Genomic DNA, 15,110 nt, shown 5'->3' with positions numbered 1-15,110 from the left:
TCACTAATGCAAGGAAAGCCTTAACAAATTGTGCTATATAATCCATATTCTTATTTGTGTCTTTCTGATCTACCGTATTGCCCACTACATACTTTTGTGAAGGATGAAATCATGGTTGTGCTTAGTTGTAACTAGAGCAACAGAAAACTGCTTGGCTCCAAATCCCCAAATCCAACTCCTAACCCTGAGTCCTTTGGTTCTAGATGGATCCAAATCTAGGAGAACCTAATTTCTAGTTCTTGTTTGATGCAGACAAGATATTATGAGAACTTCATAAGATAAGAATTTCATCATTAAAAATGACAGAAATAACCCAAACAGCAGTGTGCACTGAAATCTCATGAGCAAAGTTCATGAGATTTCAGTACAACTGAATTTGATCCCATATTCAGTCTGATTTGATTTCACATCTGAAGTTCAAACCCAATCTGAAAATCATTTCAGCCTATTTCCACTTTTAAGTATTTTCCTTATCAGAATAATCAGAGAAGAAGGAAGGAGAGATTGAAAACATGCACTAATACACCATAGAATGTGATCCTAGAACAATAAACCTCTGTGATTGCTTGGCTCTCAGGGACTTTTTCCAGAATCCTTTTGTTGCCTGTTTGATGCTCTCCTATCATGTATAGAAACCCCACTGTGTATCCTAACACCAACATATGCAACAGTGATAGCCGCCAACAAACTCATCACAACATCATGCTTAAGTTTATCTTCTTTAAACAAGAAGGCTGAGTCCTAAAGACTGGCTGCTTTTGTTTTCTTAAATGATGTCAGTGTCGCTGCACCAGTTTACACCAGGAGGAAATGTAGCCCTTTTTTAATTAGTTAACATTTGACACTGAAGACATTAGCCAGGTCACATTTTTTTTTTCATTTACAATTGTGCGCCCAAAATTAATTGTACTCATATGTTTTTGTGGTTAATCAGTTAGCAGAGATTTTATTGGATGCTAAAGAACTTGTCTCGTGCATGTTGCTCTAGTAATTGCAACAATGCAGTCAGCTAGCATAATGAAGTCATTATAGTGCATATACTGTACTATAGTTATCATTAATTGTACTTTACATCAGATGGTCCACAGAAATTCTGACTCACAAAGGTGGATGCTTTCTTTCTATCTTTGAAAATGTTGTCTTGTGTTATAATCCAAACAATTTCTCACTTCTTACCGGAAATTTCAGAATTCCTTTTCTTACTTTTCTATAAATTGAAAAATGCAGTTGCTGACATAGGGAATATGCAAAGCATTTATTCACAGAGCTCAGAATTAGTTTTATGTGTGTTATGCAAAGTGCCTTCTTTTGCAATTTAGCATTTTGACTGTGTGGCCTACATAACCAAATGTGTCATTTGTTATATTGTGTTTTATATATTAACTACTGACGATCCAGATTAGAGGAAAAACAAGAGTATCATGTAGGTCTTGTTCAAGTCCTCAATCACATTGGCAGTTTACATCCAGTTAGTGGCCGAATTCTGTTGGGTTTTCTTCCATAACATTTTGAAGATCCAAACCTTCTATTCTATCCTGATAGATAACAGTCTTGCCCATCTCTGATTATCTCCAATCTTGATCACTACAACCACTTTTCTGTCTGACCTCCCTGATGCACATAATGCTTGATTGCTTCTAAGTCCCTCTAATCCATGCAAACTGTGGGCCACTAAAACAATCTTCTTAGTCTGCTGATCTGACTACATCAACTCCTCTTTGTAAATCTCCACTAGGACGAATTGTGAGTAGCTACAACTCCAATTTACTTCACTGGCAGTCACAAGAGGCTCAGCAACTCCGCAGATCAGGCCCAAGGTGCCTCATATTGCACACTCAAAAACTGAGAAACCCAAGATTAGAGGATGCTCATGAAAATATATGTCTTATCCCTACTATGTCTCAATTTCATGTTCTGTAAAATTGGCAGTATAATATTTTCATATTTCACAGTCATATTCTGAAACAGAATTAGTATCTGTTAAGTGTTTTGGCATCTTTGGATGCAAAGTATTATTTGCAAAGTATTTAAATCAAGAATTAACTATACGCAAACTGTATGCAAAAGAGAGGTGTAATGTTAGACTCTTTCTCCAGACAAACCCCTGGTCTACACTGTGTGGGAGAATCCATCTAAATTACGCAACTTCGGGTACGTGAATAACGTAGGTGAAGTTGACGTACTTAGATTGACTTACCTTGGTGTCTTCACCGCAGAGAGTTGACTCTGCCCCTCCCCCATCAATTCCGCTTGCATGTCTCACAGCGCTGGAGTACAGGAATCGATGGGAGAGCACTCAGGGGTCAATTTATCACTTCTAATTTATCACTTCAATAAATCGATCCCCGCTGGATCGATCGCTGCCCGCCAATCCGGCAGGCAGTGAAGACATACCCTGAGATACTCTAGTCTTACATAATGAGCAGTGGCACATAGTTCCACAAGCATAATTTGCTGTACTATTCAAAAACAAATATTGAATACAGCTTCACATAACATATACACTTATTCATCTCTTATGAAAGCCCCAGAGGAAATCCTTCATGTTTAACATTAATATTATTCACAAGAATGTAATAAGTTAGCAAAGAACATAATGAGAAGTGTAAGCCAGAAGTGAAACAGGAAACAGCCTGGGGTTAGGGTGGGCTAGATAAACTACAGTAGAACTGGGTCTCTTATTTTTATTTCTCTCTCTCTGGGATGCTTTTAGAACAGACAATTCATTAAGCTTTCCCTCTTATAACTCCCATCACAGTTAATACACCAGCAATCTCAGAGGAAAGAAATGTATTATATAGCATAAGTGTACAAGTGCCCTTAAGGTCAAAGTTTTTTAAAATCACCACTCTATGTTCTTTGGAGCCTGCTTTGTTCTCAGAATTCAAAGGTATTCCTACTCCAGATTAGGGTTGGCCAGAAAACAAGAATTCTGATTCATGAAAAATGTTGAGGTGTCAACATTTGGTTTCATTCTGCATCAGAATAAAAATTTGACCTTTTGAAATTTTTGATGAGAAAGAGAGTCCCTATCCAGAATAGTCTGATTGGGAGTAGATATTCAAGCCTGGGTCTCTCACATCCCAAGTGAGAGCCTGGGTCTCTCACATCCCTAACCACCAGGCTATTAGATATTCTTGGGTATCTTGCTCTTTCTCCTTCAATCCTCTACCCAAGCAAACCTCCTAATGAAAATTTCATCAAAACTCATTTGTTTTCATAAAAAGTTTCAGTTTTGACAAACTGGCATTTTCTGATTGAAAACAAGTTTTATCAAAAAAATTCCCAACCAGCTCCACTCCAGATGCTTCTCATTTATCCATTTCAGACTCCTGCCTTCCTCTTTACTGAGTAATGCTGCTGTTTTGATATTGATCCTATGTCTACGAAAAGATCTTCTGCCTAAACTACTTATGTCTGACCTATAGTTGTGGTCAAACCTAAAAAGGAGGGTGAAATTATGACCTGTTAAAATCAATGGCACCAGGATAGGATTTCACCTGAGGTACATATTTGGCCAAATGGTCAGCTGATGTCTATTTCTGCAGCTCCACCTGCTGAGGATCTGGCCCAGTGTTGTTTGCTGAACAGAAAATCAAGCAACCAGGCTGTCTTTGGTCAACAGTGTTTATGGGAAAATAGGAGCTTCTTGCCATAGCCAGTATCTAGGGTGACCAGACAGCATGTGTGAAAAATAGGAACCGGGGAGAAGTAATAGGCAACTATATAAGACAAAAGCCTGAATATCCAGACTGTCCCTATAAAATCAGGACATCTGGTCACCCTACCAGTATCATAACAGTCAGTCAAGACAACTAGCATGAGTCACATTCCTTGTCATTATATTCCTTGATCTTTACCTCTAGAAATATAGACACATTTTTCCATTGTTCCCTTTTTATGCATGTCAAGGTTCCTCCCCCACTCTGAACTCTGGGGTACAGATGTGGGGACCTGCATGAAAAACCTCCTAAGCTTATCTTTACCAGCTTAGGTCAAAACTTCCCCAAGGTACAAAATATTCCACCCGTTGTCCTTGGATTGGCCGCTACCACCACCAAACTAATACTGGTTACTGGGGAAGAGCTGTTTGGATGCGTCCTTCCCCCCAAAATACTTCCCAAAACCTTGCACCCCACTTCCTGGACAAGGTTTGGTAAAAAGCCTCACCAATTTGTCTAGGTGACTACAGACCCAGACCCTTGGATCTTAAGAACAATGAACAATCCTCCCAACACTTGCACCCCCCTTTCCTGGGAAATGTTGGATAAAAAGCCTCACCAATTTGCATAGGTGACCACAGACCCAAACCCTTAGATCTGAGAACAATGAAAAAGCATTCAGTTTTTTACAAGAAGACTTTTAATAAAAAATAGAAGTAAATAGAAATAAAGAAATCCCCCCTGTAAAATCAGGATGGTAGATATCTTACAGGGTAATTAGATTCAAAAACATAGAGAACCCCTCTAGGCAAAACCTTAAGTTACAAAAAAGATACACAGACAGAAATAGTTATTCTATTCAGCACAATTCTTTTCTCAGCCATTTAAAGAAATCATAATCTAACACATACCTAGCTAGATTACTTACCAAAAGTTCTAAGACTCCATTCCTGGTCTATCCCCGGTAAAGACCAGCATATAGACAGACACAGACCCTTTGTTTCTCTCCCTCCTCCCAGCTTTTGAAAGTATCTTGTCTCCTCATTGGTCATTTTGGTCAGGTGCCAGCGAGGTTACCTTTAGCTTCTTAACCCTTTACAGGTGAGAGGAGCTTTCCCCTGGCCAGGAGGGATTTCAAAGGGGTTTACCCTTCCCTTTATATTTATGACAATGCATGTATGTGATTTTCCACATATGGTACTAGGAGCTAAAATTTCTCAAAAATAACCTTTAATCTCTAACATAAACCTATCCTAATAAGATGGAGGGATGGTTTAGACAGAAGACCAGGAAGTCAGGAGATCTGGAGTCTATACCTGGCTCTTCCACACACACTACCTGTGTGATCTTGCTCAGATTATTTCATCTCTTTGTGAACATGAGGCTAATAGTCTCCCACCCAACAGGGCTGTTGTGAGGCTTAATACATCAGTCTTTTCAGGGTGTTCCTATCCAACAGAGATGAGTATCATAGGAAATGAAATGGGTTGAATGCACTGAAAATAAATAATCATCCATGTGCGAAAAAACAAACTAATGCTTCTAGCAGTGATAATTAGAAGCCATGAAGTATTTATCAAGATCCAATTGTTCCCAGAGTTGAGGGAGTTTAAATCTAGGGGTGTTCATTCAGGTCTGATTTTCAATTTTAACACTCCAGCAGCACTGGGGCTCCCTTCCCGTGAATGTCTTATGTACCTAAAAGCTCACACTACAGGGTTTCAGCCTGCCACATGAAGGGGTTGTGAAGGGATTCCCCTCTCCCCCTCAATGTATTCTTGGGTTTCTTCATTTGCTTGCTTTTGATTTCCTTTGTGTCAAGCATAAGGGATGGCCACAGCTGGAGATGGGACATTGGGTTGGGAAGGCCATGGCTCTGAAGTGGCACTGAATATTCTCTCTTTCAGGTGGTTGGCTGCTGGTTCTTGCTCACATGCTCAGGTCCTAACTGATCACCATATGTGGTGTAGAGAGAATTCCCCTCTCTCTCCGCAAGTCAGATTGGCAGGGACCTTGGGCTTTTTTTTTAATCTTCCTCTACAATGTATGCATCTAGGTGACTTGCCAAGATTATCTGTGTATATTTCTCTCAATCATTTCCCTGCTGTTCTGAGGCCTTGGCACCAATGCACCATAGTCCCGCCAGTTCTCTGCCTGTGGAACATAATAGTCTAGTCTCCCGAGGGCTGTAACACTTAGGCCTAATTTTGGTTGTGGGGCTAAGTGTTCAGGTGCTGGGTGGTGTTTTTGGCATGTGTCATGCAGGAAATCAGACTAGACAATGTCATTTCCAGTTGTTTTCCAAGCTCTTCAAAGCATATCTGGCTCAATTTTTTCTATTTCTTTTCCAAGTCCATTTTGATCACTTTAAAAATAGTGGCCTAGATGCCGAGTTGTGCCTGACTATTGCTCAGCAGAATTTGAATCAGGATGTAAGGGGGGATCCAATCAATCTTTATACTCTCCTAATTCTTGGTCAATCTGTCTTGGGAAGCAGCAAGCTTCTGACTCTGATGTGGGTTTTGTGGTGGATAATCAGCTGAACATGAGTTCCCAAGATGACGCTGTGACCAAAAGTGCTAATGAGGTTAACACGGGAATATCAAGTATTTATTATTTGTGTTATTGTAGTGCCTCAGTGCCCCAGTCCTGTTATTGGTGGTTGTTCTTTAGGAAGTTCCAGTCATCCAATCAGGGAGCAAATGTAATCCACACACCTTCTGGGAGTGGTGTTCTGTCCCATCTAGTGGCACTGAGACCACTTAAAGAGAGAGATAAAATGAGTTTGCTCTACAGTCTTAGCTAATAGCCGGTTGGCTTTTACCTCATGCAGTAGAGGCTCATGAACTAAGCTCCAGAGGTCCCCGGTTCCATCCTGCCTGCCAATGACCGGGGTCTGTTGGCATTACACAAACACAATGCCATGTTACTTTAGGTAGCCAATTACATGCCAGGAATTACAAAGTGCAAATAAGTGAAATGAATATACACACCCTTTCTGTTGAAATTGTTTACATAAATTACCCGTGAATATTTAGGAATATTTCTGCAAATGTAAGGGCTGCTTCAGAAACAAATAACTGACCAACTCCAGAATTAGTATTTGCAGATAGCAGCACAACAATAAGGAATGAGCTATAAGGTCCAGAGTAACAGCCGTGTTAGTCTGTATTCGCAAAAAGAAAAGGAGTACTTGTGGCACCTTAGAGACTAACCAATTTATTTGAGCATAAGCTTTCGTGAGCTACAGCTCACTTCATTGGATGCAGTGAGCTGTAGCTCACGAAAGCTTATGCTCAAATAAATTGGTTAGTCTCTAAGGTGCCACAAGTACTCCTTTTCTATAAGGTCCAGTTTTCCAATGTGGAGGCCTTAAGCGAATTTATATTTACATATCATAATCACCCCTAATATAGTCCCTATTCTAGCTTCCTCTTCTGAAAGCCTCCTACTGAAAATAACTTGATTCTCTTTATGTAAAAGTAAACTGCTCCAGAGGAAGAGGCCAACAGTCAGGATAGGTATGTGGATTTACATATTCTGCTTACTCTGATCCAGCAACTGCAAAGAAATTCAGCAGACAGGCATGGTGTCTCTTTTTCTCACATGCCTATCTGTCTCTGCTTGACCTGAGTTTGACTTTGGAGCTGCAGCAGGCCAAAGTAAAGAGGTATTAACAGCTGGAACAGGTAGTGCAGAAAGAATTAGAAAGAAAATGACTGATTAAACTATTGATCAGCCTCTCTGTTTAAACTAACATTCTGCTACATGTAGAATTAAACCACAGAAACTGAATTCCAATGAGGTGAAAGGTCCAATTCAAACACACAGTAACCAAGGAGATTTAGAGTTCAGGAAGATCAGGGTCAGGGAAGAGAAACTTGAGGCCAAGCTTGGAAGTACGGGATTGTGAAGAGAAGAGAAGAATCTGTTTGTAGTGGGAGGAGATAGGGCATGTAAAATGTTCAGACACATTTCTGATATACCTTTTCTATATTCTGGTGTTCTCCCTTCACTAGAAATCATAAGCAGATTCAGTAGAATTAGGAGTGCTCGGACACCCAGCATTTCCACTGTGGCTTGTACTTATAAAGCAGATATGTTGATGGTCCTAAGCCTTTATATAGTTAATCCCCATTCTGGTTCTCCAGCTCATCTTTCCTGTCTATATTCAAATACTTCTTAAAGGCTCACTTCTTTTGCGATGCCCACAAGAAATAAGTTAATGTTCTTTTTTAAAATGCCAAGTTACTACTACTACTGGGTTTCCCACTGTCTCTTGTCTTTTCTGCATCTGTCTTTTAGACAGTAAGCTCTTTAAGCCTGGGGCTCCCTTGAGTCTAGTACAGTGTAAAGCACATTGTTGTCACTTAAATAAATAATAAGACTTAATAATCCCTCCCTGCTGACAACCATTACCGTACTGAGTTCTACTATTCCACAGGCTCTCAAACTTTCTCATAGTGTGCACCACCTCTTAAAAAGAGAAATCCCATTCACAGTTGTGAAGATCCTCTTCTAATAGTGCTCAAATAACACAATTGCTTATATGGAAAAGTAACATTCGGAAAACATTAAATTTACTCTAGCTATCCTTTAAGGTACTTCAGGAGCTGAAATTGGAATAGAACTAGCTCCTTATGACTAGTGAGTTCACCACAGACTGCCAGGAAGGGGTCTATGGACTACAGCTGGCAACCAGTGTACTACTGTACGTGATTAATAATTTATCTGAGGAGAGTTCTGAGACAAGTCCTTTATTTTCCCTACACCTCCACCCATTATCTATCCATCTAGGCTACAGAGCTGAAGACTTCAGGATACTCTAGAAATCACAAAATCATATTGCTGCTGTAGCACATGGATGTTGTTCATCTTTATAATTTTGCTAAACAGTTAATATTGAAGTTGGTCCTCATTAGGTGGAAAAACTCAGGAAGAATCACTTTCTATAAATATGAATCTAACTTTACTGAGTACATTTCTTAATTAATGTTCCATTAACTGGTTGATGATATCTGGTAAACTAAATTAGCTGATCTGAATGTAATTAAAACTTCAGTAAGTGGTGGGCTCCCATTTACTGTCATGACCTGTTTCCTGTGGAAAAAAACAACAACAGTGCAAAACAAAATATATTTCAGTCTTACCTCTGTGTTCTCTCAATTGGTGCTCACTTTAATTAATGGAAGGTTAAAATAATGCAGCAATGATCAGTTTATTTGATTTTTAAGCATGTGACATAGAGTCTTTGTTCATTATGAGGATACTTATTAAAGCAGTTTGATAATAATTCTTTTTGTGCAGAGGACTCAGCAGAGCACTCTGTCATCTATATCATGAAAGACTGAACAAACAGGAACCAGAAATCTTGGGAGAGGAGGGGAACCTTGTTTAAATTCCAGGGGCTTCCTGTTTTCTGTTGGGTCATAAATATGGTGATCAGAGACGCTCTCAAACCCCATTTATGTGAAACTCTCAATACAAACAAACTAAAGCAAAAGTATTCAAACTTTTTTGGAATCAAGCATAATTTTGGTTTGGTTCTTAGTGTTTTATCTAATTTAACTAATTAGTCCTCTCTGTTTTAAATACCACTGGTGTTTTGTCCTTGTTGACTCTGCAGATCTAACTCTTTTACTACATTAAAAGTTCCATTTGTAATAGAAATAAGATTCACACCAGAATCTGGAGGTGATTACTGCATTTTGAGTGACCACAGTGATGGAGAAACACTCTGCTTTTCTTGTCTTGTCTTGTAACATATGATCTGTTTAGTGCCATATGATCTAAATGCAGTGCAGACATAAGCGCTGCCCTCAAGAAGTTTACAGTCTAAACAACAAATGAAACAACAGGGCAATCAGAGATATCAAGGGCCTGATGCAAAGTCTACCAAGTCAGTGGAAAGACTCCCATTACCTTTGGTGAGCAATGAGCAGATCTACACTAGAAGCGCTAGTACAGAGTACAGCTGCTCTGTGTCTGGTGAAGACACTCTATACCAACAGGAGAGTGCTCTCCCATCAGCATAATTACACCACCTCCACAAGAGGCAGAAGCTATGTTGATGGGAGATCACCGGTGTGGACAGCACTTAGGTTGCTTAACTTGTGTCACTTCGGGGGGGGAAGAGGGGTGTCTGTGTGTCTTTCTCGCACCCTGACCAATGTAAGTTAGATCAACTTAAGCGGTAGTGTAGACCTCGCCCTTTGATTCAGAGTCTAAAAGTTGACCTGAGTGAATGCTGCAAACAATTTTCTGTGAATATTAACTTGATTTTAGTGAATTTGTTCCAAATATTTATTCCCCTTTAGTGGTTACTGTCTGCAAATATGGTAGCCAATATGGTTACAAAAGATTACAAAAGAATATTCACAGAAGGAAAATTTTGAAATCATCATAAGAATGAGGACTTGCACCAGCAACCTGATTCTCACAGATTCACCCATCCAATCAGGAAAAAGAAACATACCATGTATGCCATGTGTCCAATCAAACAGCTTGCATTTTGAATATCAAATGTTCATGCTCATCTGCTTGTAAATAAGCTACAGATCAACAATTATTTGGTGAATCATTTTAAATAATAAATCTGTGAACAATCATGATCTGGCTGTGTATAATTTGCAAATAGAAGAGGAGGGGTATTTGTTGAGAACATCATTTGTTGTGTAAATTATTTGTTGTTTATTTACCCTGCTTTACTTAGGACTTTGTTAAATAGGGTCTGCTCCTGTCAAGTGCTGTGCGTAAATTGCTGAGTACCTAGAGAGTACCTAGAGCTAGAGAGTACCTAGAGCTGTTGAGAATTGAATGGTTTTGATGTATGTCTATCTATCTATAGTATTTAAGGAGTGTTATTCTCCCTAGCATCCAGTTGTCATCTAAAACTATGGGTCCCTGATTTGCTTGTATTTGGTAGATATAACTGGGCTATATGGTTATAAGAGAGGTTGTTTTCTTTCTTTTTGTATTTTGGAGAAGGGCACAAGTGAACCTAGGTCCTGATCCAACATCCACTGAAGCCAGTGGAAAGACTTCCATTGTCTTCATTGAGTGTTGGATCAGGACCCTGGCCATAAAGTGGCTGGGTATGGAGAAATGTAGGTGCCTCCAGACATGTTAGTCTCCATGTTAGTGCCTCCAGAATTGCTAACCTTTTCAAAAGGGATGGAGTGATGTGGTCTGAGGGTGAGGTGCAGTGAGGCCAGTGGAGCTAGGGAAGCGTGGGAAAGGAGAGCAAGGGCTACCTTTCCCTAAAGTGACAGGGCTCTTGCTAAAGCATGGCCCATCTGCACATGCCACAGGGCCTGATCCTAAGCTCATTAAGGTAAATGGAAAGGCTCCTATTTCATTAAGTGTGTTTCGGATCAAACTTATAATGTAGTCCTGTGTCTGTCCTGTAACTGGACCCATATGTTCCCAAACACCCAGAGAAACTGAACCGTATTCTGTATAGAAGACAATAGGTCTGTACCAGCTTCTCGCATAAGAAGCGCTGGTCTTTAGCTTATTAACTAACCCATCAGTAAACAATGTTAAAGGTTTTTTTTCCAAGATCACTGTGTGTATCTCTTAAATAAAATTGCTGGCTTTTTTATTCCAATGCACTAAATCAGGGATCGGCAACCTTTGGCACGCAGCCCAGCAGGGAAATCCACTGGTGGCCCGGGCTGGTTTGTTTACCTGCAGTGTCCGCAGGTTTGACCAATCACAGCTCCCACTGGCAGCGGTTCACCGTTCCAGGCCAATGGGAGCTACAGGAAGCAGCGCGGGCTGAGGGACGCATGCCAAACATTGCCGATCCCTGCACTAAACTATAAGATCAGTTTAAAGTGTGATGCTCATGCACTGTATCTTGCCAGACAGAAGTTTATTATTAAAATATTATCCCAAAAGATATTAGGAATCATGTATATTTTCATTTATAAATGGTGTTTCCTGCTAAAGATAATTTAAAATGTATCTGTGAGTGAGTGAGCGAACGACAGAAATTGCAAAAACAGTTTGTTCAAGAAACATGGGTAAAATACTGTAAATCACTTTCTTAATAACCATTATTTCCAGAGAACAATCATAACTTGGCTGCCCATAGCACACCATAGTGCCATGTGTTTGTCTCTTCAAGCACATGTAGGTTAGGCCAGAGATCTCAAAAATACTAGGTTATGGGACAGTAGTTCTCAAAATTATAGCTTTTTAAATTAACATTCCTTTAGCCTTAAAATTCCATTTGCTGCCCTGCAAGATGAACACTATTGAATTGCATTCAGTTCCTGCAGCAAAGACATTCTTTTTCTGAAAGACTGGTGGAATTTTAAGGCTCCCAGATTATAGCTAAGAAAATAAATCATGCATAAATGTTCCATTTTGTAACGTTTTGTCTAAAGCTGTCTGTATACTCAGTGATTGGTCAATATGAGTGGATCATAGCAGATCCAATTATTAACTGAAAATACAGAGAGTGTGTAACAGGATGGCCTGCCCCTATCATGGTCTGGGGCCACCCAGCCCTGTTCAATTATCAGACCCAACTGGAAAACGGGCAGGTGTTTTCTATAAAGGATGGAGAGAGCACTGTTAGGAGGAGATCTGCAGGAGACAGTTTGATTCTTGTGACTGCCCTGGAGTAAAAAGAACGGTAGAGAGTGAAAGGCCCCGTGTCCCTGCAGCCTGTGTTGATTGGGGAATAAGCATTCAGGTATTGCTATTCCACCTGAAATAGGACCCACAATTTGACATTCATTCCACATTATCAAAGCTCTTTAAACATAAAATATTAAGAATTCCATACAATGAAAACAACATGGACCCCATTTCCATGGAAGATGTAGGTATTCCAACTTTTGGAGGCTTGCCACCTCAAAATCCCATCTTTTATAGTCAGTTGTATCATTGATCACCTTCGCAATAATAGTTTAGTTTGAGTTATAGGTTATCTTCCACACGAGCAAATAAAAGGAACTTAGTGTAATAAACTGACTAGTGTGAAAGGCCACTGTCCTTTACTGGAAAAATTAAGAACTGCTTGGTTGTGTTTCACGGAACCTGTATTGCTAGTTGCTGACAGTTTCTCCTTTAGCTAACGTTATAAGGATCCATGCTTTCATTGCAGTAAGATCTGAGTTCCATCCCTTCTGCTGCCGTGAAGTTCTGCGTAGCTATAATGTGCAGCATAATGACAACTATGAAGTGGTAGAGGGCCATGGACTTGTTACAATATGCTGGTGCCAGAGTACAAACACTTTTATACAAAATAGTAAACTTAGGTCAGAAACTGAATGTTGCTGCCTTTGTGTGGCAGAGCCTTAACTCATTTGTCCTGCTGTAAGGGTCACAGCACTGTGCTCTCAATTTACAAGGGAGTACAAACCTACACAATTTCTCAAAATGACAGAAGGAATTGTTAAACCAGAAGGATTAAGTACTGAAGTTTTGTAACTGTCTACAGAAGGAAGAAAATGGAATCACTGCATTATTCCCTGTATGCACTTTATGATAACTCATTTGTAGGTACCTGATGACTAAAAGTATAAATATATTAGCCAGTTCTTCATATTAAATCCTTTTAAAGCCACTATACACTATGTGGCTTTTCAAATGAATTATCCTGAGCCATGGCCATAGTCATGTTCTAAGAGTCACAGATTTCTGAGTTTACACCAGGGAGAGCTACTTGCTGACAAATTAGAAGCATCCTTATGTGTTTTCGCTTTCTTGTTTCTTTCTCTGTTTGGGCACGATGTCTTCCCAGCATTATTGATGGGCTGTGTGACTGACATCTGCTGAGGACATCAACAGAGACTTGCTTCCTATAAATGACAGGTAAGCACATCAAAAGCTCTGATTGGGCCAAACTCAGCTGTCAGAGGGAAACAAACTCCCACAGTCAATTGTAAACTAAACATGATAGATTTCTGCAGAGATTTTTAATCCAAACTGCTTCTACTTTGACTCTATAACTAAACAGAATCAGATTTTGGTATGAAAACCATAACAACTAGAGGTGTGTGTGTGTGTGTCTTTCTTCTCCACTGGCATTGTCAAGCTACACAAAAATTATGAGCCATATTGTGGAATGCACAGAGCACAGATCTGTGGGATGGTATATGCAAAAACTGGCTTAAAACTCTTCTTTACACTCCATTGATTTCAGAGCAACCTCTATTCAAACCTGTCCTCCCTCACTCCCTCCCTGGGCAATTAAAGCAGATGAATTACAATAGCTACAAAAAGCCACAAGAAACTGAAAACACATCTGAAGTTTGGCATGATAAACAGGCATTCTGGACACACTTTCTTTTCTCCAGCCACAATCCCCTTTCTCTGCTATAGCAATAGGGAGGTAGAGTGGCAAAAAGCCTGTACACTGGGCTGTATGTTACCAAAGGATCACACTTTACCCTGAGGTGGGTTGATCTTGTAACAAACATTCAAAAATCATGAGTCAGGCTCTCCAAATTAATGAAACTGCTTTCAAAAATAACAAGAGTTTTTAAAAATAACATGCTTTAGTTTGTTGTTATTATTTATTATTTAAGCCTCTAGTTTCCGGAACTTCAGGGTGTACTCAGGTTTTTCTCTGCACTCATGAGGGCTAGAAACTCGCTTTTAAAAAAATGTAAGCTGAGATTCTCATGCAATCAGTTGCCTCCACCAGCTGGGGCTTTAAGAAAAACATGAACTAGCATGAGACTTATGATAAAATCATGAGAGTTACCCACACTGTAGTTTCAGAACCACTTAAGCCAACTTTAAGACTACATGAATGTGGTCTGCTGTAAATCAGCCTCCCTGCACCAGAGGCTCTGAGCTTTGGGGTTTCTTCATTATGTTTACTTCCTCCATGCCATAAATTTGCAGACAATGACTAGGTCACTTCCCCATAGAGTGACTCCCCCTCACATTCAGTCTCAGAGACTGACAGATTCCTCAACAAAGACCTTGATACAATAGTCACACAACAGTGTGAGGGACAGAGGCAAGTTGCAAACAGATGCACTGACATTGTTATCCAACAGAAAATGAGCCAAATTCATCCCTATTGTTAACTCCACTGTGCGCATCATTTTGAAGAGGAGTAAATACGTTGTTTTCTTACCCCTATATTCCTGCTTTTTGAAGAGTGGAGGATGATTTCCAAGTTGCCATGTATTCTTGCAGCTGGTATATGCTGTGCTCTTACAAAGTTGTTCTAAGAGGTATGGAGTTTATTGTGTTAGAAAGCAAGCAAGTTGTGACAGCTGCCAAATGAAAATTTTCACTGGTGCTCACAGGGTTCACATGTCCACTCAGTTTCATGCACTGTTTAACACAACAGCCAAGCCCAGCAAGGCAGAGAATATCTGAAAATCACTTACCAACTCTCCCAGACATGGATTTAGATTTCCTGCTTAACATGACATCTTTGTTTGGGAAATAAAGTCTGAAAATAAAAAGAAAATT

The 15,110-nt window shown here is 39.8% G+C and overlaps 1 long non-coding RNA gene across 3 annotated transcripts in view; it reads right to left on the bottom strand.

Annotated features, from left to right (window-relative positions):
* Positions 1-14,896, bottom strand: part of LOC140912846 (uncharacterized) — a 95,116-nt gene extending 80,220 nt beyond the window's left edge. For all 3 annotated transcript variants that reach the window (XR_012159398.2, XR_012159399.2, XR_012159400.2), the window contains exon 1: positions 14,767-14,896. This is a non-coding gene — a long non-coding RNA (uncharacterized LOC140912846). The remainder of the gene's footprint in view (positions 1-14,766) is intronic.
* Between the last annotated feature and the right edge of the window lie 214 nt (positions 14,897-15,110).

This window comes from Lepidochelys kempii, chromosome 6, assembly GCF_965140285.1.
Source record: "Lepidochelys kempii isolate rLepKem1 chromosome 6, rLepKem1.hap1, whole genome shotgun sequence".
Lineage (NCBI taxonomy): Eukaryota > Metazoa > Chordata > Testudines > Cheloniidae > Lepidochelys > Lepidochelys kempii.
Note: the sequence above shows the minus strand (reverse complement) of the source record. Positions and strands in the feature narration are given on the sequence as shown.